This window comes from Oncorhynchus masou, unplaced genomic scaffold (assembly GCF_036934945.1).
Source record: "Oncorhynchus masou masou isolate Uvic2021 unplaced genomic scaffold, UVic_Omas_1.1 unplaced_scaffold_3685, whole genome shotgun sequence".
Lineage (NCBI taxonomy): Eukaryota > Metazoa > Chordata > Actinopteri > Salmoniformes > Salmonidae > Oncorhynchus > Oncorhynchus masou.
In genome coordinates this window covers 6,448-33,957 of record NW_027010087.1, presented here as the reverse complement: position 1 = coordinate 33,957, position 27,510 = coordinate 6,448, and the positions used below count along the sequence as shown (strand labels likewise).

The 27,510-nt window shown below is 45.8% G+C and overlaps 1 pseudogene; it reads left to right on the top strand.

Moving 5' to 3' along the window:
* The first annotated feature begins 5,541 nt into the window (after positions 1-5,541).
* LOC135534626 (PI-PLC X domain-containing protein 1-like) lies at positions 5,542-26,830 on the top strand (annotated as a pseudogene).
* Positions 26,831-27,510: the final 680 nt, after the last annotated feature.

Genomic DNA, 27,510 nt, shown 5'->3' with positions numbered 1-27,510 from the left:
ACATAGAGCCATGACTACATGGAACTCTATTCCACAGTACTACATAGAGCCATGACTACATGGAACTCTATTACACAGTACTACATAGAGCCATGACTACATGGAACTATATTCCACAGTACTACATAGAACCATGACTACATGGAACTCTATTCCACAGTACTACATAGAACCATGACTACATGGAACTCTATTCCACAGTACTACATAGAGCCATGACTACATGGAACTCTATTCCACAGTACTACATAGAGCCATGACTACATGGAACTCTATTCCACAGTACTACATAGAGCCATGACTACATGGAACTCTATTCCACAGTACTACGTAGAGCCATGACTACATGGAACTCTATTCCACCGTACTACGTAGAGCCATGACTACATGGAACTCTATTCCACAGTACTACACATAGAGCCATGACTTCATGGAACTCTATTCCACAGTACTACTTAGAACCATGACATCATGGAACTCTATTCCACAGTACTACATAGAACCATGACTTCATGGAACTCTATTCCACAGTACTACATAGAGCCATGACTACATGGAACTCTATTCCACAGTACTACATAGAGCCATGACTACATGGAACTCTCATTCCACAGTACTACTTCTAGAGCCATGACTTCATGAACTCTATTCCACAGTACTACATAGAGCCATGACTACATGGAACTCTATTCCACAGTACTACATAGAGCCATGACTACATGGAACTCTATTCCACAGTACTACATAGAGCCATGACTACATGGAACTCTATTCCACAGTACTACATGAGAGCCATGACTACATGGAACTCTATTACACAGTACTACATATAGAGCCATGACTACATGGAACTCTATTCCACAGTACTATGGCAGAGCCATGACTACATGGAACTCTATTCCACAGTACTACATAGAGCCATGACTAAGCATGGAACTCTATTCCACAGTACTACATGTGGAGCCATGACTACATGGAACTCTATTCCACAGTACTACATAGAGCCATGACTACATGGAACTCTATTCCACAGTACTACATAGAGCCATGACTACATGGAGCTCTATTCCACCGTACTACATAGAGCCATGACTACATGGAACTCTATTCCACCGTACTACATAGAGCCATGACTACATGGAACTCTATTCCATATCAGGTAACTGACGTAGCAGTAGAATCAGATTAAAAAAATTGCGAGAACTGTGAAGCAACACAAACATTGGCACAGACACATTGGGGCGGCAGGTAGCCTTGACAGTGTGTTGTGAATGTTTTGTAATATTTTACAATTGTATAAACTGCCTTAATTTTGCTGGACTCCAGAAAGAGTAGCTGCTGCTTTGGCAGGAACTAATGGGGTTCCATAATAAATACAAATACACATCAATGTAGTCTATACACATCAATATACACCATACACATCAATATACACCATACACATCAATATACACCATACACATCAATATAGACCATACACATCAATATAGACTATACACATCAATATAGACTATACACATCAATATAGACTATACACATCAATATACACCATACACATCAATAGACTATACACATCAATATAGACTATACACATCTCTATGCACATCAATGTACACCATACACATCAATATACACTATACACATCTCTATGCACATCAATGTACACCATACACATCAATATACACTATACACATCTCTATGCACATCAATGTACACCATACACATCAATATAGACTATACACATCTCTATGCACATCAATGTACACCATGGTGCGATGAAAGACACATACAGGAACTCAAATCCTTCTGTTCACCTGATTTAGAATTCCTCACAATCAAATGTAGACCGCATTATCTACCAAGAGAATTCTCATCGACAGTAATCACAGCCGTATGTATATCCCCCCCCAAGCAGCCGATGGCTCTGAACGAACTTTATTTAATCGAAACCATTTATCCGGATGCATTCATTGTTGCTGGGGATTTTAACAAGGCTAATCTGAAAACAAGATTCCCTAAATTTTATCAGCATATATAAGGCTTGGATCACTGCCCCGCCCCTTTCGGAAAAGCTGACCACAACTCCATTTTGCTGATACCTGCCTACAGACAAAAACTAAAACAAGAAGCTCCCACGCTGAGGTCTGTCCAACGCTGGTCCGACCAAGCTGACTCCACACTCCAAAGACTGCTTCCATCACGTGGACTGGGACATGCTCGATTGCCGTCGGATAACAACATTGACGAATACGCTGATTCAGTGTGCGAGTTCATTAGAACGTGCGTTGAAGATGTCGTTCCCATAGCAACGATTAAAACATTCCCTAACCAGAAACCGTGGATTGATGGCAAGCATTCGCGTGAAACTGAAAAGCGAAACCACTGCTTTCAATCAGGGCAAGGTGTCTGGTAACATGACTGAATACAAACAGTGCAGCTATTCCCTCCGTAAGGCTATCAAACAAGCTAGCGTCAGTACAGAGACAAGTAGAATCTCAATTCAACGGCTCAGACACGAGGCATGTGGCAGGTCTACAGTCAATCACGGACTACAGGAAGAAATCCAGCCCAGTCACGGACCAGGATGTCTTGCTCCCAGGCAGACTAAATAACTTTTTTGCCCGCTTTGAGGACAATACAGTGCCACTGACACGGCCTGCAACGGAAACATGCGGTCTCTTCTTCACTGCAGCCGAGGTGAGTAAAACATTTAAACGTGTTAACCCTCGCAAGGCTGCAGGCCCAGACGGCATCCCCAGCCGCGCCCTCAGAGCATGCGCAGACCAGCTGGCTGGTGTGTTTACGGACATATTCAATCAATCCCTATACCAGTCTGCTGTTCCCACATGCTTCAAGAGGGCCACCATTGTTCCTGTTCCCAAGAAAGCTAAGGTAACTGAGCTAAACGACTACCGCCCCGTAGCACTCACTTCCGTCATCATGAAGTGCTTTGAGAGACTAGTTAAGGACCATATCACCTCCACCCTACCTGACACCCTAGACCCACTCCAATTTTCTTACCGCCCAAATAGGTCCACAGACGATGCAATCTCAACCACACTGCACTCTGCCCTAACCCATCTGGACAAGAGGAATACCTATGTGAGAATGCTGTTCATCGACTACAGCTCGGCATTCAACACCATAGTACCCTCCAAGCTCGTCATCAAGCTCGAGACCCTGGGTCTCGACCCCGCCCTGTGCAGCTGGGTACTGGACTTCCTGACGGGCCGCCCCCAGGTGGTGAGGATAGGTAACAACATCTCCTCCCTGCTGATCCTCAACACTGGGGCCCGACAAGGGTGCGTTCTGAGCCCTCTCCTGTACTCCCTGTTCACCCACGACTGCGTGGCCACGCACGCCTCCAACTCAATCATCAAGTTTGCGGACGACACAACAGTGGTAGGCTTGATTACCAACAACGACGAGACGGCCTACAGGGAGGAGGTGAGAGCCCTCGGAGTGTGGTGTCAGGAAAATAACCTCACACTCAACGTCAACAAAACTAAGGAGATGATTGTGGACTTCAGGAAACAGCAGAGGGAACACCCCCTATCCACATCGATGGAACAGTAGTGGATGAGAGTAGCAAGTTTCTAAGTTCCTCGGCATACACATCACAGACAAACTGAATTGGTCCACTCACACAGACAGTATCGTGAAGAAGGCACAGCAGCGCCTCTTCAACCTCAGGAGGCTGAAGAAATTCGGTTTGTCACCAAAAGCACTCACAAACTTCTACAGATGCACAATCGAGAGCATCTGGCGGGCTGTATCACCGCCTGGTACGGCAACTGCTCCGCCCACAGCCGTGGGGATCCTCCAGAGGGTAGTGAGGTCTGCACAACGATCACCGGGGACAAACTACCTGCCCTCCAGGACACCTACACCACCCGATGTTACAGGAAGGCCATAAAGATCATCAAGGACATCAACCACCCGAGCCACTGCCTGTTCACCCCGCTATCATCCAGAAGGCGAGGTCAGTACAGGTGCATCAAAGCTGGGACCGAGACTGAAAAACAGCTTCTATCTCCAAGGCCATCAGACTGTTAAACAGCCACCACTACCATTGAGTGGCTGCTGCCAACACACTGACTCCAACTCCAGCCACTTTAATAATGGGAATTGATGGGAAATGATGTAAATATATCACTAGCCACTTTAAACAATGCTACCTTATATAAAATGTTACTTACCCTACATTATTCATCTCATATGTATACGTATATACTGTACTCTATATCATCGCACTGCATCCTTATGTAATACATGTATCACTAGCCCACTTTAACTATGCCACTTTGTTTACATACTCATCTCATATGTATAAACTGTACTCGATACCATCTACTGTATCTTGCCCTATGCTGCTCTGTACCATCACTCATTCATATATCCTTATGTACATATTCTTTATCCTTACACTGTGTATAAGACAGTAGTTTTAGGAATTGTTAGTTAGTTGCCAGTGGTTATTACTGCATTGTGAACTAGAAGCACAAGCATTTATTCCTCACATTAACATCTGCTAACCATGTATGTGACAAATAAAATTTGATTTGATTTTGATTTGATACACATCAATATACACATCTCTATGCACATCAATGTACACCATACACATCAATATAGACCGATATACACATCAATTTTCACATCCATATACAATCATAGAAAACCAACACATTCTTCAGTATAAGGGTCCTCAATCAGCCTTTTGCATTGACCTATGGCAGATGGACGGATGACCTAGTTTAAATGGCAGATGGACGGCTGACCTAGTTTAAATGGCAGATGGACGACTGACCTAGTTTAAATGACAGATGGACGGCTGAGCTAGTTTAAATGACAGATAGACGGCTGACCTAGTTTAAATGGCAGATGGACGACTGACCTAGTTTAAATGACAGATAGACGGCTGACCTAGTTTAAATGGCAGATGGACGGCTGACCTAGTTTAAATGGCAGATGGACGGCTGACCTAGTTTAAATGGCAGATGGACGGCTGACCTAGTTTAAATGGCAGATGGACGGCTGACCTAGTTTAAATGGCAGATGGACGGCTGACCTAGTTTAAATGACAGATGGACGGCTGAGCTAGTTTAAATGACAGATAGACGGCTGACCTAGTTTAAATGGCAGATGGACGACTGACCTAGTTTAAATGACAGATGAGACGGCTGACCTAGTTTAAATGGCAAATGGACGGCTGACCTAGTTTAAATGGCAGATGGACGGCTGACCTAGTTTAAATGGCAGATGGACGGCTGACCTAGTTTAAATGGCAGATGGACGGCTGACCTAGTTTAAATGGCAGATGGACGGCTGACCTAGTTTAAATGGCAGATGGACGGCTGAGCTAGTTTAAATGTCAGATGGACGGCTGACCTAGTTTAAATGGCAGATGGACGGCTGACCTAGTTTAAATGGCAGATGGACGGCTGACCTAGTTTAAATGGCAGATGGACGGCTGACCTAGTTTAAATGACAGATGGACGGCTGACCTAGTTTAAATGACAGATGGACGGCTGAGCTAGTTTAAATGACAGATGGACGGCTGACCTAGTTTAAATGGCAGATGGACGGCTGACCTAGTTTAAATGGCAGATGGACGGCTGACCTAGTTTAAATGGCAGATGCATGGCTGACCTTAGAACTATTTAAAATACATAGAGGCCTCATGCATTAGAGGACAGTCATGCATTAGAGGACAGTCATGCATTAGAGGACAGTCAGTCATTAGAGGACAGTCAGTCATTAGAGGACAGTCATGCATTAGAGGACAGTCATGCATTAGAGGGCAGTCAGTCATTAGAGGACAGTCAGTCATTAGAGGACAGTCAGTCATTAGAGGACAGTCATTAATTAATTTCAGTACAGTGTTTGATGAAATATAACTGTACATCTTTAGCACCCACAAATGTCCTCAGAGGTGGTGTCTGAAGTGCAGGTGTCTCTGAAGGAACTTCCCATGGACAGCTGGATGGATCACCTGCCCTGTGCTCTATGGGACGTTCCCTTGAGGAACCTAGCTATACCAGGTAAGACATCTGGATGGATCACCAGCCCTGTGTTCTATGGGACGTTCCCCTGAGGAACCAAGCTATACCAGGTAAGACATCTGGATGGATCACCTGCCCTGTGTTCTATGGGATGTTCCTCTGAGGAACCTAGCTGTACCAGGTAAGACATCTGGATGGATCACCAGCCCTGTGCTCTATGGGACGGACGTTCCCCTGAGGAACCTAGCTGTACCAGGTAAGACAGCTGGATGAATCACCAGCCCTGTGTTCTTTGGGATGTTCCCCTGAGGAACCTAGCTGTACCAGGTAAGACAGCTGGATGAATCACCAGCTCTGTGTTCTTTGGGATGTTCCCCTGAGGAACCTAGCTGTACCAGGTAAGACAGCTGGATGAATCACCAGCCCTGTGCTCTATGGGATATTCCCCTGAGGAACTAGTCTACTGTATCTACTATTAATTACTTCACCATAGCTTTTAAACACATTACAGTACTGATTTTATGCTGCATTCACAGCACCACCACTTTAATCAGATGGCATTATGTCACAACACTATAATAAGATGGCATTATGTCACCAACACTTTAATCAGATGGCATTATGTCACCAACACTTTAATCAGATGGCATTATGTCACCAACACTTTAATCAGATGGCATTATGTCATCAACACTTTAATCAGATGGCATTATGTCATCAACACTTTAATCAGATGGCATTATGTCATCAACACTTTAATCAGATGGCATTATGTCATCAACACTTTAATCAGATGGCATTATGTCACAACACCAACACTTTAATCAGATGGTATTATGTCACAACACCAACACTTTAATCAGATGGCATTATGTCATCAACACTTTAATCAGATGGCATTATGTCATCAACACTTTAATCAGATGGCATTATGTCATCAACACTTTAATCAGATGGCATTATGTCATCAACACTTTAATCAGATGGCATTATGCAACCAACACTATAATCAGATGGCATTATGTCATCAACACTTTAATCAGATGGCATTATGTCATCAACACTTTAATCAGATGGCATTATGTCATCAACACTTTAATCAGATGGCATCATGTCACCAACACTTTAATCAGATGGCATTATGTCATCAACACTTTAATCAGATGGCATTATGTCATCAACACTTTAATCAGATGGCATTATGTCACCAACACTTTAATCAGATGGCATTATGTCACCAACACTTTAATCAGATGGCATTATGTCATCAACACTTTAATCAGATGGCATTATGTCATCAACACTTTAATCAGATGGCATTATGTCATCAACACCTTAATCAGATGGCATTATGTCATCAACACTTTAATCAGATGGCATTATGTCATCAACACTTTAATCAGATGGCATTATGTCATCAACACTTTAATCAGATGGCATCATGTCATCAACACTTTAATCAGATGGCATCATGTCATCAACACTATAATAAGATGGCATTATGTCACCAACACTTTAATCAGATGGCATTATGTCATCAACACTTTAATCAGATGGCATTATGTCATCAACACTTTAATCAGATGGCATTATGTCATCAACACTTTAATCAGATGGCATTATGTCACCAACACTTTAATCAGATGGCATTATGTCATCAACACTTTAATCAGATGGCATTATGCAACCAACACTATAATCAGATGGCATTATGTCATCAACACTTTAATCAGATGGCATTATGTCACAACACCAACACTTTCCATTTCCCTTGTAGGGAAGTAAGGGATTTAATGAATAATAGGCCGCCGCCCACTGTATGTTGTAAACTGGATCCTTAGGAACTGCATCCTTAGGGGCATCATGGGTACTAGGCTGACACACGACATTGACCATACACTTAGGGGCATCATGGGTACTAGGCTGACACATGACATTGACCATACACTTAGGGGCATCATGGGTACTAGGCTGACACACGACATTGACCATACACTTAGGGGCATCATGGGTACTAGGCTGACACATGACATTGACCATACACTTAGGGGCATCATGGGTACTAGGCTGACACATGACATTGACCATACACTTAGGGGCATCATGGGTACTAGGCTGACACACGACATTGACCATACACTTAGGGGCATCATGGGTACTAGGCTGACACACGACATTGACCATACACTTAGGGGCATCATGGGTACTAGGCTGACACACGACATTGACCATACACTTAGGGGCATCATGGGTACTAGGCTGACACACGACATTGACCATACACTTAGGGGCATCATGGGTACTAGGCTGACACACGACATTGACCATACACTTAGGGGCATCATGGGTACTAGGCTGACACACGACATTGACCATACACTTAGGGGCATCATGGGTACTAGGCTGACACACGACATTGACCATACACTTAGGGGCATCATGGGTACTAGGCTGACACACGACATTGACCATACACTTAGGGGCATCATGGGTACTAGGCTGACACACGACATTGACCATACACTTAGGGGCATCATGGGTACTAGGCTGACACACGACATTGACCATACACTTAGGGGCATCATGGGTACTAGGCTGACACACGACATTGACCATACACTTAGGGGCATCATGGGTACTAGGCTGACACACGACATTGACCATACACTTAGGGGCATCATGGGTACTAGGCTGACACACGACATTGACCATACACTTAGGGGCATCATGGGTACTAGGCTGACACACGACATTGACCATACACTTAGGGGCATCATGGGTACTAGGCTGACACACGACATTGACCATACACTTAGGGGCATCATGGGTACTAGGCTGACACACGACATTGACCATACACTTAGGGGCATCATGGGTACTAGGCTGACACACGACATTGACCATACACTTAGGGGCATCATGGGTACTAGGCTGACACACGACATTGACCATACACTTAGGGGCATCATGGGTACTAGGCTGACACACGACATTGACCATACACTTAGGGGCATCATGGGTACTAGGCTGACACATGACATTGACCATACACTTAGGGGCATCATGGGTACTAGGCTGACACATGACATTGACCATACACTTAGGGGCATCATGGGTACTAGGCTGACACACGACATTGACCATACACTTAGGGGCATCATGGGTACTAGGCTGACACATGACATTGACCATACACTTAGGGGCATCATGGGTACTAGGCTGACACACGACATTGACCATACACTTAGGGGCATCATGGGTACTAGGCTGACACACGACATTGACCATACACTTAGGGGCATCATGGGTACTAGGCTGACACACGACATTGACCATACACTTAGGGGCATCATGGGTACTAGGCTGACACATGACATTGACCATACACTTAGGGGCATCATGGGTACTAGGCTGACACATGACATTGACCATACACTTAGGGGCATCATGGGTACTAGGCTGACACATGACATTGACCATACACTTAGGGGCATCATGGGTACTAGGCTGACACACGACATTGACCATACACTTAGGGGCATCATGGGTACTAGGCTGACACATGACATTGACCATACACTTAGGGGCATCATGGGTACTAGGCTGACACACGACATTGACCATACACTTAGGGGCATCATGGGTACTAGGCTGACACATGACATTGACCATACACTTGTAATATCAGGCCCCATCTGTCTGTACCTTGATTCCCTGTTTAGGAAGCCATAATGCCATAACCTACTGTCTGGATAGGAGTGACCGCTCCCCTGTCGACCTGACCCAACCTGATTTGCTGCAGAAGCTAGACAAATACATGAAGCCCCTGATACGACCGTTTGTTTATAAATGGGCAGTTACACAGGTAGGATTTTTAACAAATGATCAGGGGTGTCAAACTACATTTCTGGAGCACAATGTGTTGTCGATCGGATAATAATGTCAATCGCATAATGTTTATGATCGGATAATGTTGTCGATCTGAATGTTTATCTGATAATGTTGTTGCTCTGATAATGTTGATCTGATAATGTTGATGATCTGATAATGTAGATCTGATAATAATGTTGATCTGATAATAATGTCGATCTGATAATGTAGATGATCTGATAATAATGTTGATCTGATAATGTAGATCTGATAATAATGTTGATCTGATAATGTAGATGATCTGATAATGTAGATGATCTGATAATGTAGATGATCTGATAAAGTTAATCTGATAATATCCTATAGGAGGCGACAGTGAAGGAGCAGCTAGACTGTGGGGTCAGATATCTTGACCTGAGGATCGCACATCGACCCAACGACACCTCTACTGACCTGTACTTCTACCATGGAGTATACACGACACTCACTGTAGAGGTATGATACTATGGAGTGTACACTACGCTCACAGTAGAGGTATGATACTATGGAATGTACACTACGCTCACTGTAGAGGTATGATACTACGGAGTGTACACTACACTCACTGTAGAGGTATGATACTATGGAGTGTACACTACACTCACTGTAGAGGTATGATACTACGGAGTGTACGCTACGCTAAATGTACAGGTATGATACTATGGAGTGTACACTATGCTAAATGTACAGGTATGATACTATGGAGTGTACAGTCGTGGCCAAAAGTTTTGAAAATGGCACACATTAATTTTCACCAAGTCTGCTGCCTCAGTTTATATGATGGCAATTTGCATATACTCCAGAATGTTATGCAATTAATTGCAAAGCCCCTCTTTGCAATGCAAATGAACTGAATCCCCCCCAAAACATTTTCCATTGCATTTCAGCCCTGCCACAAAAAGACCAGCTGACATCATGTCAGTGATTCTCTCGTTAACACAGGTGTGAGTGTTGATGAGGACAAGGCTGGAGATCACTCTGTCATGCTGATTGAGTTCGAATAACAGACTGGAAGCTTCAAAAGTAGGGTGGTGCTTGGAATCATTGTTTTTCCTCCATCAACCATGGTTACCTGCAAGGAAACACGTGCGTCATCATTGCTTTGCACAAAAAGGGCTTCACAGGCAAGGATATTGCTGCCAATAAGATTGCACCTAAATCAACCATTTATTGGATCATCAAGAACTTCAAGAAGAGCGGTTCAATTGTTGTGAAGAAGGCTTCAGGGTGCCCAAGAAAGTCCAGCAAGCGCCAGGACCGTCTCCTAAAGTTGATTCAGTCACGGGATCGGGGCACCACCAGTACAGAGCTTGCTCAGGAATGGAAGCAGGCATGTGAGAGTGCATCTGCACGCATAGTGAGGGGAAGACTTTTGGAGGATGGCCTGGTGTCAAGAAGGGCAGCAAAGAAGCCCGTTCTCTCCAGGAAAAACATCAGGGAGAGACTGATATTCTGCAAAAGGTACAGGGATTGGACTGCTGAGGACTGGGGTAAAGTAATTTTCTCTGATGAATCCCTTTCCGATTGTTTGGGGCATCCGGAAAAAGCTTGTCCGGAGAAGAGAAGGTGAGCGCTACCATCAGTCCTGTGTCATGCCAACAGTAAAGCATCCTGAGACCATTCATGTGTGGGGTTGCTTCTCAGCCAAGGGAGTGGGCTCACTCACAATGTTGCCTAAGAACACAGCCATGAATAAAGAATGGTACCAACACATCCTCCTAGAGCAACTTCTCGCAACCATCCAGGAACAGTTTGGTGATGAACAATGCCTTTTCCAGCATGATGGAGCACCTTGCCATAAGGCAAAAGTGATAACTAAGTGGCTCGGGGAACATAACATCGATATTTTGGGTCCATGGCCAGGAAACTCCCCAGACCTTAATCCCATTGAGAACTTGTGGTCAATCCTCAAGAGGCGGGTGTACAAACAAAAACCAACAAATTCTGACAAACTCCAAGCATTGATTATGCAAGAATGGGCTGCCATCAGTCAGGATGTGGCCCAGAAGTTAATTGACAGCATGCCAGGGCGGATTGCAGAGGTCTTGAAAAAGAAGGGTCAACACTGCAAATATTGACTCTGCATCAACTTCATGTAATTGTCAATAAAAGCCTTCGACACTTATGAAATGCTTGTAATTATCCTTCAGTATTCCATAGTAACATCTGACAAAAATATCTAAAGATACTGAAGCAGAAAACTTTGTAGAAATTAATATTTGTGTCATTCTCAAAACTTTTGACCACGACTGTACGCTATGCTCAATGTAGAGGTGTGATACTACGGAGTGTACACTATGCTCAATGTAGAGGTGTGATACTACAGAGTGTACACTATGCTCAATGTAGAGGTGTGATACTACGGAGTGTACACTATGCTCAATGTAGAGGTGTGATACTACGGAGTGTACACTATGCTCAATGTAGAGGTGTGATACTACGGAGTGTACACTATACTCAATGTAGAGGTGTGATACTACAGTGTACACTATGCTCAATGTAGAGGTGTGATACTACAGAGTGTACACTATGCTCAATGTAGAGGCGTGATACTATGTAGTGTACACTATGCTCAATGTAGAGGTGTGATACTATGGAGTGTACACTATGCTCAATGTAGAGGTGTGATACTACGGAGTGTACGCTATGCTCAATGTAGAGGTATGATACTACGGAGTGTACACTATGCTCAATGTAGAGGTGTGATACTACAGAGTGTACACTATGCTCAATGTAGAGGTGTGATACTACGGAGTGTACACTATGCTCAATGTAGAGGTATGATACTACGGAGTGTACACTATGCTCAATGTAGAGGTGTGATACTACGGAGTGTACACTATGCTCAATGTAGAGGTGTGATACTATGGAGTGTACATTACGCTCAATGTAGAGGTGTGATACTTCCATTCTACCACAGAGTGTAGACTACATTCAATGTTAAAGGTATAATCTGTACTTCTATACGAGCAGGGAGGTATAGTAGACATTCTGACAAGGGGCTACAGAGAGGGGTTGTACCATTTACTAGACTCCTGTTCTTATCTGACAACCTTACGACATATACAAATAGGATTTGGGATATATAATTGATTTCAGATGTTGCTGTGGTTGTGTCACACCAGTTGGACCGATGTCTGTTCTCCACAGACCGTTCTTCAGGAGATCAGAACCTGGCTAGATGTCCATTCTAGAGAGGTGGTTCTGCTGTCCTTCAGTCACTTCCTGGGTCTGAACCAGGACCTCCACACTGGACTTATATCCACCATCAGAACCATCTTCACCTCCAGGCTCTGTCCAACTACGGTAGGGACACCTCCAGGCTCTGTCCAACTACGGTAGGGACACCTCCAAGCACTGTCCAACTACGGTAGGGACACCTCCAAGCACTGTCCAACTACGGTAGGGACACCTCCAAGCACTGTCCAACTACGGTAGGGACACCTCCAAGCACTGTCCAACTACGGTAGGGACACCTCCAAGCACTGTCCAACTACGGTAGGGACACCTCCAAGCACTGTCCAACTACGGTAGGGACACCTCCAAGCACTGTCCAACTATGGTAGGGACACCTCCAAGCACTGTCCAACTACGGTAGGGACACCTCCAATGTTCCCTCTAATCTTTTTTGGCAATGAGCAAATTTCAGGTCTGCTGAGCAACTTCCAGTGAGCGTTTATTGTGAACACTGAGGCTGTACCTGCTTTGAGTACCTAGCTTATCACTGTTTTTAACTGTGAACACTGAGGCTGGACCTGCTTTAAGTTACAGTTTTACTGTGAACACTGAGGCTGTACTCACTTTAAGTTACAGTTTACTGTGAACACTTACTGAGAGCTGGACCAGCTTTAAGTTACAGTTTTACTGCAGACACAGGCTGTACTCACTTTAAGTTACAGTTTTACTGTGAACACAGAGCTGGACCAGCTTTAGAAATTTGGTTACTGTGAACACTGAGGCTGCACCTGCTTTAAGTTAGTTTTAACAGTGGTCTAGTAGGCTACTGTGGCTGTTTGATCATAATGTAGGGCCTACCATCAGAAACAATGGAGAAAATGCATCCCATAATATTTTAACATGGAAATAGCTGTTCTATCATTCAGCCACTTGGAATTGTATTTGGATCCCCATTAACTGTTACAAAAGCAGCAGCTACTCTTCCTGGGGTTTACACAAAACATGACATAATACAGAACATTAATAGACAAGAACCAGAACATAACTAGCTGCTACGTCAAGCAGTTGATCAGACCCTTGGTCAGCAGGATCAACCTGTTTATCCTGTCAAACAAGGAGGTGATTGAAAATGTTTTTGTATTGTGTTGTTTGATGCAAGAAACCACTTTACAAAATAAAAGCCTGCGCACATCTTAAAGGTAACATTGGAATCAAATAGAAAATCAAATGGTATTTGTCACATGCGCCGTAAATAACAGTTATAGACTAATAGTGAAAAGCTTACTTCCAGGTCATTCCCCACAATGCAGAGAGACACACCAAAGAAAAAAATAAGAACACTAGGAAAAAATATCAATGAGTAACAATAACTTGGCTATATACACAGGGCACCAGGTAATAACTTGGCTATATACACAGGGTACCAGGTTATAACTTGGCTACATACACAGGGCACCAGGTAATACCTTGGCTATATACACAGAGGTACCAGGTAATAACTTGGCTATATACACAGGGTACCAGTACCAAGTTGATGTGCAGGGGTACCAGGTGTTGTGACGTTTTATCATTAATGTGATGACTGCTATTTATGAAATAATTAACTACTCTGTTTAATTATTACTCAAGTAAATTAATCACGTAACAATTAACTCATTAGGAACTTGGGGCACCACGGGAAAAGTTGTTTAGGGTGACTATCTCCCGACTCAAACTCCAAAGATGTACAGATATCTCTTACATCAATAACAGTCACATATTAATCATTACCTCATCAGTCTCGTTCTGAACATCACATAATCCTTGGATATCAGCACAAACCCTAACCTTAGTGATGAATGAGCGATACACAAATTGGCTTAATTGTTTATTTACTAACTAACTAAATAATCACACAGAATTACATAAACACGGTATTGGTTGTATTGATTACTAACATAATGTAATGAAAAGTCCCTAGTGGACTAACCCGATATGACGGCTTGTTACACAATGAAAGGAAAGGGGTGGGCAAAGAAAGAGGGGAGAGAAAGAGAGTGGACTTATCGTACATACAGTTAAAGTCGGAAGTTCAGATATACCTTAGCCATATACATTTAAACCCTGTTTTTCACAATTGCTGACATTTAATCCTAGCAAAAACTCCCTGTTTTAGGTCAGTCAGGATCGCCACTTTATTTTAAGAATGTGAAATAATAGCAGAGTGATTTATTTCAGCTTTTATTTCTTTCATCACATTCCCATTGGGTCAGAAGTTTACATACACTCAATTAGTATTTGGTACCATTGCCTTTAAGTTGTTTAACTTGGGTCAAACGTTTCGGGTTGCCTTCCACAAGCTTCCCACAATAAGTTGGGTGATTTTTGGTTCATTCCTCCTGACAAAGCTGGTGTAACGGAGTCAGGTTTGCAGGCCTCCTTGCTTGCACATGCTTTTTCAGTTCTGCCCACACATGTTCTATAGGATTGAGGTCAGGGCTTTGTGATAGCCACTCCAATACCTTGACTTTGTTGTTCTTAAGCCATTTTACCACAATTTTGGAAGTATGCTTGCGGTCACTGTCCATGTGGAAGACCCATTTGCGACCAAGCTTTAACTTCCTGACTGATGTCTTGAGATGTTGCTTCAATATATTCACCAAAATTTCCTACCTCGTGATGCCATCTATTTTGTGAAGTGCACCAGTCCCTCCTGCAGCAAAGCACCCCCTCAACATAATGTTGCCACCCCGTGCTTCACCGTTGGGATGGTGTTCTTCGGCTTGCAAGCCTCCCCCTTTTTCCTCCAAACATAACGATGGTCATTATGGCCAAACAGTTATATTTTAGTTTCATCAGACCAGAGCACATTTCTCCAAAAATAATGATCTTTGTCCCCATATGCAGTTGCAAACCAGTCTGGCTTTTTTATGGCGATTTTGGAGCAGTGGCTTTCTTCCTTGCTGAGTGGCCTTTCAGGTTATGTCGATATAGGACTTGTTTTACTGTGGATATAGATACTTTTGTACCGGTTTCCTCCAGCATCTTCATAAGACCCTTTGCTGTTGTTCTGGGATTGTTTTGCACTTTTCGCACCAAAGTACGTTCATCTCTAGGAGACAGAACGCGTCTGCTTCCTGAGCGGTATGACATAATTTTCTGGAATTTTCCAAACTTTTTAAAGGCACAGTTAACTTAGTTTATGTAAACTTCTGACCCATTGGAATTGTGACACAGTGAGTTATGAGTGAAATGATCTGTCTGGAAAAATTACTTGTCTCAGGACATCTACTTTGTGCATAACTGACTTTCCAAAACGATAGTTTGTTAAGAAGAAATTTGTGGAGTGGTTGAATAATGAGTTTTAATGACTACAACCTAAGTGTATGTAAACTTCCGACTTCAACTGTATATAAAACCTTGCAGAAAACCTATACAACTTAGAAAAAAATATAAACTATTGCAGCCAAGACTTAAAAAGCACAAGATGGAGGGATGTTGGAACATAACTGAAGAAATGACAGTTAATAAGACAAATGTAACTTAATCCAGTATAAACTAATGGAAATCATTTATTATACAAGAGACGAAATTCACATTCTACAGCACACCAGCAGAGTCGTGTTCTTAAGTGTAAAACTAACATTCACTCAATAATCCATGACTTCCGGAAATGTATATTTAAAAACTGGAAATCAACCAATCCTCCTCCGTTAACACAATGGAAAGGTCAAATTCTTTATTATCTAAATGTTGAAAGTGTGTGGGGCGACGGAGAGAAACAACATGGTGCAGTTTGACCCCATGTGGCAGAGAGTGCTGGAGATGGGGGTGTGGTCAGCTGGGATGTCATGGATGTTTGTGTGCGTATGTTGTGTATTATGAAAATAATTACAAACATTGTATTTTTTTAAATATATAGTGTTACCATAATGTTTCCTAGCATGGCATGAGCCATACTTTCCCATGATTCCATTCCCTGATCCCAACATTCCCATGATCCTCTTGTGTTCCAGGACGTGGTGACGCTGAGTGAAACCTGTGGTCATGGGTTACCAGGTGATTGTCTCCTATGAGCACAGCATGGTCAGCCTCTATAGCGACCTTTGCCTCACATCCCCTACTGGTGGGCCAACATGTAAAGCCGAGATCTGATCGAGGAGTTCAACACAGGGAAACAACATGGCCGCCTCAGGTAACCTGGCAGTATGATGACCACATATTATGAAATATTGTGCAGAGTAAGGATTATCTAACTGCCAATCATTTAGAAATAGAGTGCTGGGCTAGCACTTAGGCTGGCGTAGACTTGAATATATCGCTTCCTACGCACGCCTTTCCTTCCCCTACGCAGCCTTTCCTCTCCTACGCATGCCTTTCCTTTCCTACGCACACCTTTCTCTCCTACGCACGCCTTTCCTTTCCTCCTATGCACACCTTTCCTCCTCCTACGCCGCCTTTCACGCCTTTCCTTTCCTACGCACGCCTTTCCTCTCCTACGCACGCCTTTCCTCTCCTACGCACGCCTTTCCTTTCCTACGCACGCTTTCCTCTCCTAGCACGCCTTTCCTACGCACGCCTTTCCTTTCCTACGCACGCCTTCCTTTCCTACGCACGCCTTTCCTTTCCTACGCACGCCTTTCCTCCTACGCACGCCTTTCCTTTCCTACGCACGCCTTTCCTTTCCTACGCACGCCTTTCCTTTCCTACGCACGCCTTTTCCTTTCCTACGCACGCCTTTCCTCTCCTACGCACGCCTTTCCTTTCCTACTCGCACGCCTTCCTCCCTACGCACGCCTTTCTCCTTTCCTACGCACGCCTTTTCCTTTCCTACGCACGCTCTTTCCTCTCCTACGCACGCCTTTTCCTCTCCTACGCACGCCTCTTTCCTTTCCTACGCACGCCTTTCCTTTCCTACGCACGCCTTTCCTCTCCTACGCACGCCTTTCCTTTCCTCTCCTCCTACGCACGCCTTTCCTTTCCTACGCACGCCTTTCCTCTCCTACGCACGCCTTTCCTTTCCTCGCACCCTTTCCTCTCCTACGCACGCCTTTCCTTTCCTACGCACGCCTTTCCTCTCCTCACGCACGCCTTTCCTTTCCTACGCACGCCTTTCCTTTCCTACGCACGCCTTTCCTCTCCTACGCACGCCTTTCCTCTCCTATGCACGCCTTTCCTCTTCCTACGCACGCCTTTCCTTCTCCTACGCACGCCTTTCCTCTCCTACGCACGCCTTTCCTTTCCTACGCACGCCTTTCCTTTCCTACGCACGCCTTTCCTTTCCTACGCACGCCTTTCCTTTCCCTACGCACGCCTTTCCTTTCCTACGCACGCCTTTCCTTTCCTACGCACGCCTTTCCTTTCCTACGCGACGCCTTTCCTCTCCTACGCACGCCTTTCCTTTCCTACGCACGCCTTTCCTTTCCTACGCACGCCTTTCCTTTCCTCGCACGCCTTCCCTACGCACGCCTTTCCTCTCCTACGCACGCCTTTCCTTTCTCGCACGTCTTCCTTTCCTACGCACGCCTTTCCTCTCCTACGCACGCCTTTCCTCTCCTACGCACGCCTTTCCTTTCCTACGCACGCCTTTCCTTTCCTACGCACGCCTTTCCTTTCCTACGCACGCCTTTCCTTTCCTACGCACGCCTTTCCTCTCCTACGCACGCCTTTCCTTTCCTACGCACGCCTTTCCTCCTTCTCCTACGCACGCCTTTCCTCTCCTACGCACGCCTTTCCTTCCCTACGCACGCCTTTCCTCTCCTACGCACGCCTTTCCTTTCCTACGCACGCCTTTCCTTTCCTACGCACGCTTTCCTTCCCACGCCTTTCCTCCTACGCACGCCTTTTCCTTTCCTACGCACGCCTTTCCTTTCCTACGCACGCCTTTCCTTTCCTACGCACGCCTTTCCTTTCCCTACGCACGCCTTTCCTCTCCTACGCACGCCTCTTCGCGCCTTTCCTACGCACGCCTTTCCTTCTACGCCGCTTCTTTCCTACGCACGCCTTTCCTTTCCTACGCACGCCTTTCCTCCTTTCCTACGCACGCCTTTCCTCTCTACGCACGCCTTTTCCTCTCCTACGCACGCCTTTCCTTTCCTACGCACGCCTTTCCTCTCCTACGCACGCCTTTCCTTTCCTACGCACGCCTTCTCCTACGCACGCCTTTCCTCTCTCTACGCACGCCTTTCCTTTCCTACGCACGCCTTCCTTTCCTACGCACGCCTTTCCTTTCCTACGCACGCCTTTCCTTTCCTACGCACGCCTTTCCTCTTCCTACGCACGCCTTTCCTTTCCTACGCACGCCTTTCCTTTCCTACGCACGCCTTTCCTCTCCTACGCACGCCTTTCCTTCCTCTACGCACGCCTTTCCTTTCCTACGCACGCCTTTCCTTTCCTACGCACGCCTTTCCTTTCCTACGCACGCCTTTCCTTCCTACGCACGCCTTTCCTTTCCTACGCACGCCTTTCCTTTCCTACGCACGCCTTTCCTTTCCTACGCACGCCTTTCCTTTCCTACGCACGCCTTTCCTCTCCTACGCACGCCTTTCCTTTCCTACGCACGCCCTTTCCTTTCCTACGCACGCCTTTCCTTTCCTACGCACGCCTTTCCTTTCCTACGCACGCCTTTCCTCTCCTACGCACGCCTTTCCTTTCTCTACGCACGCCTTTCCTCTCCTACGCACGCCTTTCCTTTCCTACGCACGCCTTTCCTTTCCTACGCACGCCTTTCCTCTCTCTACGCACGCCTTTCCTCTCCTACGCACGCCTTTCCTCTCCTACGCACGCCTTTCCTTTCCTACGCACGCCTTTCCTTCCTACGCACGCCTTTCCTCTCCTACGCACGCCTTTCCTCTCCTACGCACGCCTTTCCTTTCCTACGCACGCCTTTCCTTTCCTACGCACGCCTTTCCTTTCCTACGCACGCCTTTCCTCTCCTACGCACGCCTTTCCTTTCCTACGCACGCCTTTCCTCTCCTACGCACGCCTTTCCTTTCTCCTACGCACGCCTTTCCTTTCCTACGCACGCCTTTCCTTCTCCTACGCAGCCTTTCCTCTCCTACGCACGCCTTTCCTTTCCTACGCACGCCTTTCCTTTCCTACGCACGCCTTTCCTTTCCTACGCACGCCTTTCCTCCCACGCCTTTCCTCTCCTACGCACGCCTTTCCTCTCCTACGCACGCCTTTCCTTTCCCTACGCACGCCTTTCCTTTCCTACGCACGCCTTTCCTCTCCTACGCACGCCTTTCCTCTCCTACGCACGCCTTTCCTTTCCTACGCACGCCTTTCCTACGCACGCCTTTCCTTTCCTACGCACGCCTTTCCTCTTCCTACGCACGCCTTTCCTCTCCTACGCACGCTCTTTCCTTTCCTACGCACGCCTTTCCTCTCCTACGGCACCTTTCCTCTCCTACGCACGCCTTTCCTTTCCTCTTCCTACGCACGCCTTTCCTTTCCTACGCACGCCTTTCCTTTCCTACGCACGCCTTTCCTTTCCTACGCACGCCTTTCCTCTCCTACGCACGCCTTTCCTTTCCTACGCACGCCTTTCCTTTCCTACGCACGCCTTTCCTTCTACGCACGCCTTTCCTCTCCTACGCACGCCTTTCCTTTCCTACGCACGCCTTTCCTTTCCTACGCACGCCTTTCCTTCTCCTACGCACGCCTTTCCTTTCCTACGCACGCCTTTCCTTTCCTACGCCGCCTCCTCCTACGCACGCCTTTCCTTTCCTACGCACGCCTTTTCCTTTCCCTACGCACGCCTTTCCTTTCCTACGCACGCCTTTCCTTTCCTACGCACGCCTTTCCTCTCCTACGCACGCCTTTCCTTTCCTACGCACGCTTCCTTCACGCACGTTTCCTACGCACGCCTTTCCTCTCCTACGCACGCCTTTCCTTTCCTACGCACGCTTTCCTTTCCTACGCACGCCTTTCCTTTCCTACGCACGCCTTTCCTCTCCTACGCACGCCCTTCCTTTCCTACGCACGCCTTTCCTTTCCTACGCACGCCTTTCCTTTCCTACGCACGCCTTTCCTTTCCTACGCACGCCTTTCCTTTCCTACGCACGCCTTTCCTTTCCTACGCACGCCTTTCCTTCTCCTACGCACGCCTTTCCTCTCCTACGCACGCCTTTCCTCTCCTACGCACGCCTTTTCCTTTCCTACGCACGCCTTTCCTTTCCTACGCACGCTCTTCTTCCTCTCCTACGCACGCCTTTCCTTTCCTACGCACGCCTTTCCTTTCCTACGCACGCTCTTTCCTCTCCTACGCACGCTTTCCTTCCTACGCACGCCTTCTCCTACGCACGCCTTTCCTTTCCTACGCACGCCTTTCCTTTCCTACGCACGCCTTTCCTTTCCTACGCACGCCTTTCCTTTCCTACGCACGCCTTTCCTTCCTACGCACGCCTTTCCTCCTACGCACGCCTTCTTCCTACGCACGCTTCCTTCCTACGCACGCCTTTTCTCCTACGCACTTTCCTTTCCCTTTCCTACGCACGCTTTTCCTTTCCTACGCACGCTCTTTTCCTTTCCTACGCACGCCTTTCCTTTCCTACGCACGCCTTCCTTCCTACGCACGCCTTTCCTTTCCCTACGCACGCCTTTCCTTTCCTACGCACGCCTTTCCTCTACGCACGCCTTTCCTACGCACGCCCTTTCCTTTCCTACGCACGCCTTTCCTTTCCTACGCACGCCTTTCCTCTCCTACGCACGCCTTTCCTTTCCTACGCACGCTTTCCTTTCCTACGCACGCCTTTCCTTTCCCTACGCACGCTTCCTTCCTACGCACGCCTTTCCTACGCACGCCTTTCCTTTCCTACGCACGCCTTCCTTTCCTACGCACGCCTTTCCTTTCCTACGCACGCCTTTCCTTTCCTACGCACGCTCTTCCTACGCTACGCCTTTCCTTTCCTACGCACGCCTTTCCTTTCCTACGCACGCCTTTCCTTTCCTACGCACGCCTTTCCTTTTCCTACGCACGCCTTTCCTTTCTCCTACGCACGCCTTTCCTTTCCTACGCACGCCTTTCCTTTCCTACGCACGCCTTCCTTTCCTACGCACGCCTTTCCTTTCCTACGCACGCCTTCCTTCCACGCCCTTTCCTTTCCTACGCACGCTTCCTTTCCTACGCACGCTTTCCTTTCCTACGCACGCCTTTCCTTTCCTACGCACGCCTTTCCTTTCCTACGCACGCCTTTCCTTTCCTACGCACGCCTTTCCTTTCCTACGCACGCCTTTTCCTTTCCTACGCACGCTTCCTTTCCTACGCACGCCTTCCTTTCCTACGCACGCCTTTCCTTTCCTACGCACGCCTTCCTTTCCTACGCACGCCTTCCCTCCTACGCACGCCTTTCCTCTCCTACGCACGCCTTTCCTCTCCTACGCACGCCTTTCCTCTCCTACGCACGCCTTTCCTCTCCTACGCACGCCTTTCCTCTCCTACGCACGCCTTTCCTCTCCTACGCACGCCTTTCCTCTCCTACGCACGCCTTTCCTCTCCTACGCACGCCTTTCCTTTCCTACGCACGCCTTTCCTTTCCTACGCACGCCTTTCCTCTCCTACGCACTTCTCAGTATTTGTTATTTAGACTTACCTTATGGTTACCTTACGTGCTCTGAATAAATGTAATTCAACCACTGAAACCCCTCCCATTTGCTGGCCAACAGATTTTCAATAGGGTTTTCAGATCGTAATCTATCTTCAGCCATCTCTTTTTTATACTTTTTTCTCCCCAACTTTGTGATTTATGATCTTGTCTCATCGCTGCAACTCCCCAACGTTCTCAGGTCGAGCCGTGCGTCTTCCATAAAATGACCCGCCAAACCCACTCGCTTAACCCAGAAGCCAGCTGCACCAATGTGTCAGAGGAAACACCGTTCAACTGACGAACCAAGTCAGCCTGCAGGCGCCTGGCCCACCACAAGGAGTCGCTTGAGTGCAATGAGCCAAGGAAAGCTCCCCTGGCTAGTGCCTTAGACCACTGTGTCACTATGGAAGTCCATACCTTTTGGTTAGAATTCTGTCAATAGACTCACTTGAACACATCTATACGGCCCCCTCCTATCTGAGATAGCCCTCATTCTCCACATACAACATCCGTTCTGCCAGTCACATTCTGTTAAAGGTCCCCAAAGCAAACACATCCCTGGCTCGCTCGTCTTTTCAGTTCACTGCAGTTAGCGACTGGAACTAACACTCAAACTGGACAGATTTATCTCAGTCTCTTCATTCAAAGACTCAATCATGGACACTCTTACTGACAGTTGTGGCTGCATTGCGTGATGTATTGTTGTCTCTACCTTCTTGCCATTTCTGCTGTTTGTGCTGTTGTGCCCAATAATGTTTGTACCATGTTGTGCTGCTGCCAATTTGTGTTGCTACCATGTTGTTGTCATGTTGTGTTGCTACCATGTTGTGTTGTCATGTGTTGCTGCCTTGCTATGTTGTTGTCTTAGGTCTCTGTTTATGTAGTGTTGTCTCTCTTAAAATATATATCCCATTTAGCAGACGCTTTTGTCCAAAGCGACTTACAAGTCGGCTGGGGCCACTACTTTTTACATATGGGTGGCCCCAGCGGGAATGAACCACCACGCTTGGCGTTGCAAGCGCTTACATTTACAATGCCACTGAGCCACACAGGACCTCTCTTGCCTGATGTGTGTTTTGTCTTATATATTTATCTATATTGAGAGAGCAGGGTCAGAATATTAGGGATCAATGAAAGAAAGCAATCTAAATATATGGATATTAGTCATTTCAGCACCAAACACTGCCCTTTACAGCATTTTCCTCTTGGAACCGTTATTCGCCAAACCTTAGTAAGTCTTCCTCTCGCGTAAAGGTGTTGGAATTGTTGTCAGGAATACTGCGTATCTAGACACACCTTTATTTATACCATTTCCACCGAAATAACTGGTGAATAGCATGCTATTTCATGCTACGTCTCAAAATCAGAATAGGAATTAAGTTCCATTTACGCTATCTCAAGGTGATTTCCACTGAACAGTTAAACGCCTATGATGTGATTAGAATACCTGTAGTGTTGCAGAGTGGGGTATCTAACACTGTCTACTTATATATTGTTTTCTACCTAATAATATTTTCCATGAGTGGCTATACGCTATGGGATGTTAATGAGTGTTTTTGAATCAAACAGAACATTGATTTGGTGTTTGCTGTCAAGGGTTCTTTCAGACGGGCATCAACCTGACAGAGGATCTGAAGTACATCTGTTCTCACCCCACTGAGTCTCCTGAAGGACCTGGTGATGTCTACCTACCCTGCCCTGCTCCTGGGTCAGGGGCCAGAGCCCCGGCTCCCGACTCCCGCTCCCTCAACATCATAGCTGGGGACTTTGTCTCAGAGAGCCACTTCGCACCCACCGTCATCGCACTGAATCAACATTTAGTCCACTGCACTGGTCCTGTGATGTTAGCAGAGGAAACTGACACATCTGTTGTGTCCCAAAATGACCATATTACCTCTGTAGCCCATAGGCCTCTGGTCAGTAAAAGTCATGCGTGTAGGAATAGGGTGCCATTTGGGATGCATTATCTGACATCTGATTTCTACAGCATAGTTAAACATGGTATTTCTGTGCAGAGGATGGGACTGCAGTATGATACCATGTTTTTAACTATGCGGTAGAAGAGGATGGGACTGTAACATGATACCATGTTTTAACTATGCGGTAGAAGAGGATGTGGACTGTAGCATGATACCATGTTTTAACTATGCGGTAGAAGAGGATGGGACTGTAGCATGATACCATGTTTTAACTATGCAGTAGAAGAGGATGGGACTGTAACATGATACCATGTTTTAACTATGCGGTAGAAGAGGATGGGACTGTAACATGATACCATGTTTTAACTATGCGGTAGAAGAGGATGGGACTGTAGCATGATACCATGTTTAACTATGCTGTAGAAGAGGATGGGACCAGCATGATACCATGTTTAACTATGCTGTAGAAGAGGATGGGACTGTAGCATGATACCATGTTTAACTATGCAGTAGAAGAGGATGGGACTGTAACATGATACCATATGTTTAACTATGCAGTAGAAGAGGATGGACTGTAACATGATACCATGTTTAACTATGCTGTAGAAGAGGATGGGACTGTAACATGATACCATGTTTTAACTATGCTGTAGAAGAGGATGGGACTGTAGCATGATACCATGTTTTAACTATGCTGTAGAAGAGGATGGGACTGTAGCATGATACCATGTTTTAACTATGCTGTAGAAGAGGATGGGACTGTAGCATGATACCATGTTTTAACTATGCTGTAGAAGAGGATGGGACTGTAGCATGATACCATGTTTTAATTATGCTGTAGAAGAGGATGGGACTGTAACATGATGTATTAGAACTTTGCTTGTTAAAAAAAAAAAACTTGAACAATAGATTCTATAGGATATATTTGCACAATTATACGTTTGCCTTTAATATGAAATGTTTGCCTGTTGAGCCTCTCTTCTTCCTGTGTTGACCTGCTCTCTTTTCCCCCTGACTCAACCGATTTATTTATCTGTTTGCATTGGACTTTTTGTTATCTTGTTTACTAGCCCCAACCTTCTAACCTCTATCTCTAACCCTCCTAACTCTAACCCTCTATCCCTAACCCTATCTCTAACCCTCCTCTAACTCTAACCCTCCTAACATTCTAACCTCATCTTAACCCTAACCCTCTCTCTAACCCGCTATCCCTAACCCCTCTCTAACCCTCTATCCCTAACCCTCTCTCTCTAACCCTCTCTCTAACCTCTATCCCTAACCTCTCTAACCTCATCCCTAACCCTCTCTCTAACCCTCCTCTAACTCTCCTCTTCTTTAACCTCGTCTAACCCCTCGTCTAACCCTCCTCTAACTCTTCTAACTCTTTAACTCTCCTCATCTCTCCTCTAACCTCCTCTACCCTCCTCTAACTCTTTAACTTTCCTCTAACTTTAACTCTCCCTCTAACTCTCCTCTAACTCTCCTCTAACCCTCCTCTAACCCTCCCTAACTCTTTAACTTTCCTCTAACTCTTTAACTCCTCTAACTTTAACTCTCCTCTAACTCTTTAACTCTCCTCTAACCTTTAACTCTCCTCTAACTCTCCTCTAACTCTCCTTTAACCCCCTCTAACCCCCCTCTAACTCCCTGATCCTCCTCTAATCCTCCAACTAATGTATGTATTTCATATCTCAGGCAATGTGGCCATATTTTAAAATGTTCCTTTGACCTAAGCAATAATGAATGTTCTGTCTAAAACCTCTGTAACCATCTCTGACTATAACGAGTGCTAACAATAATACAGCCTCTTCCATAGAAAGCTATAAAACTATGATGGTGTCACAAATGGAACCAGACGCAATATGCACTACTTTTCACCAGACCCTTATGGGCCCTGATCAAAAGTAGTGCACTATGTAGGGAATAGGGTGCCATTTGGCAAGCAAACCACGTTACAATGGTTAGCACTTCACGATGTATTTCCATTAGATATCCAGGATCTGTGGTTAAAGAATGCTTGTATCTCCCTAGTTATAACGTTAATGCTGTACACAACTGAAGAACAAGTCTGTCCCAAAAGGCTCCCTATTCCCTACGCGGTGCACTTCTTTTGACCAGGCCCATAGGGAATAGGGTGCCATTTGGAATGCACCTGGATCAAACTAAATGAACCATTGCATGATATCAGACGCACAACTCTGAGCATGACCTATGACCTCCTATGACTGTGCTACAGCTGAGTTATGACCTTTGACCTTTGAACTCTTTCAGAAGCATGCCTTCATTACTAATGAAAAGACCTGTGCCTGTGGACAAGATTCGCCAGGATGAGCATTTTGAATAGAGAAACACCGACAGAATGTTTTACCTTACAGGTTTCACATATAATTGACCAATGTAAAATAAAAGTGTTTGGTCTGAAAAAGTATTTTAATTCATGCCTCCAGTTCAGAGATCACGAGAGGAGAAGAAGCGGTCTGTCAAAGGGAATAGATTACAATGTGTCACTCATTCCACAGAGGGCCGAGTGTTTTGCTCCTCTCTTGTACTTGATTGATGAATAAAGGCCACTGATTAGTAACTACCCTCACATGGTTGTCTATTGCTTTATTGTAAGGACACAACTAGCAGACACTAAGCCTCCATGGAATGTATTAGTCCCCCTGGATTAGAACAATACAACCATAGAAGGCCATTGACAGGTCAGGTCATGCCGACCTTTAAACAAGGCACAACTAACACTCAGCAAGTCTCTGTGACTAGAGACACGCAATACCAAGTCTCTGTGACTAGAGACACGTCATACCAAGTCTCTGACAGAGACACGTCATACCAAGTCTCTGTGACTAGAGACACGTCACTACTGAAGCCTCTGACGAGAAGTGCACGCCATACCAAGTCTCTGGCGAGAGGCACGTGCATACCAGAGTCTCT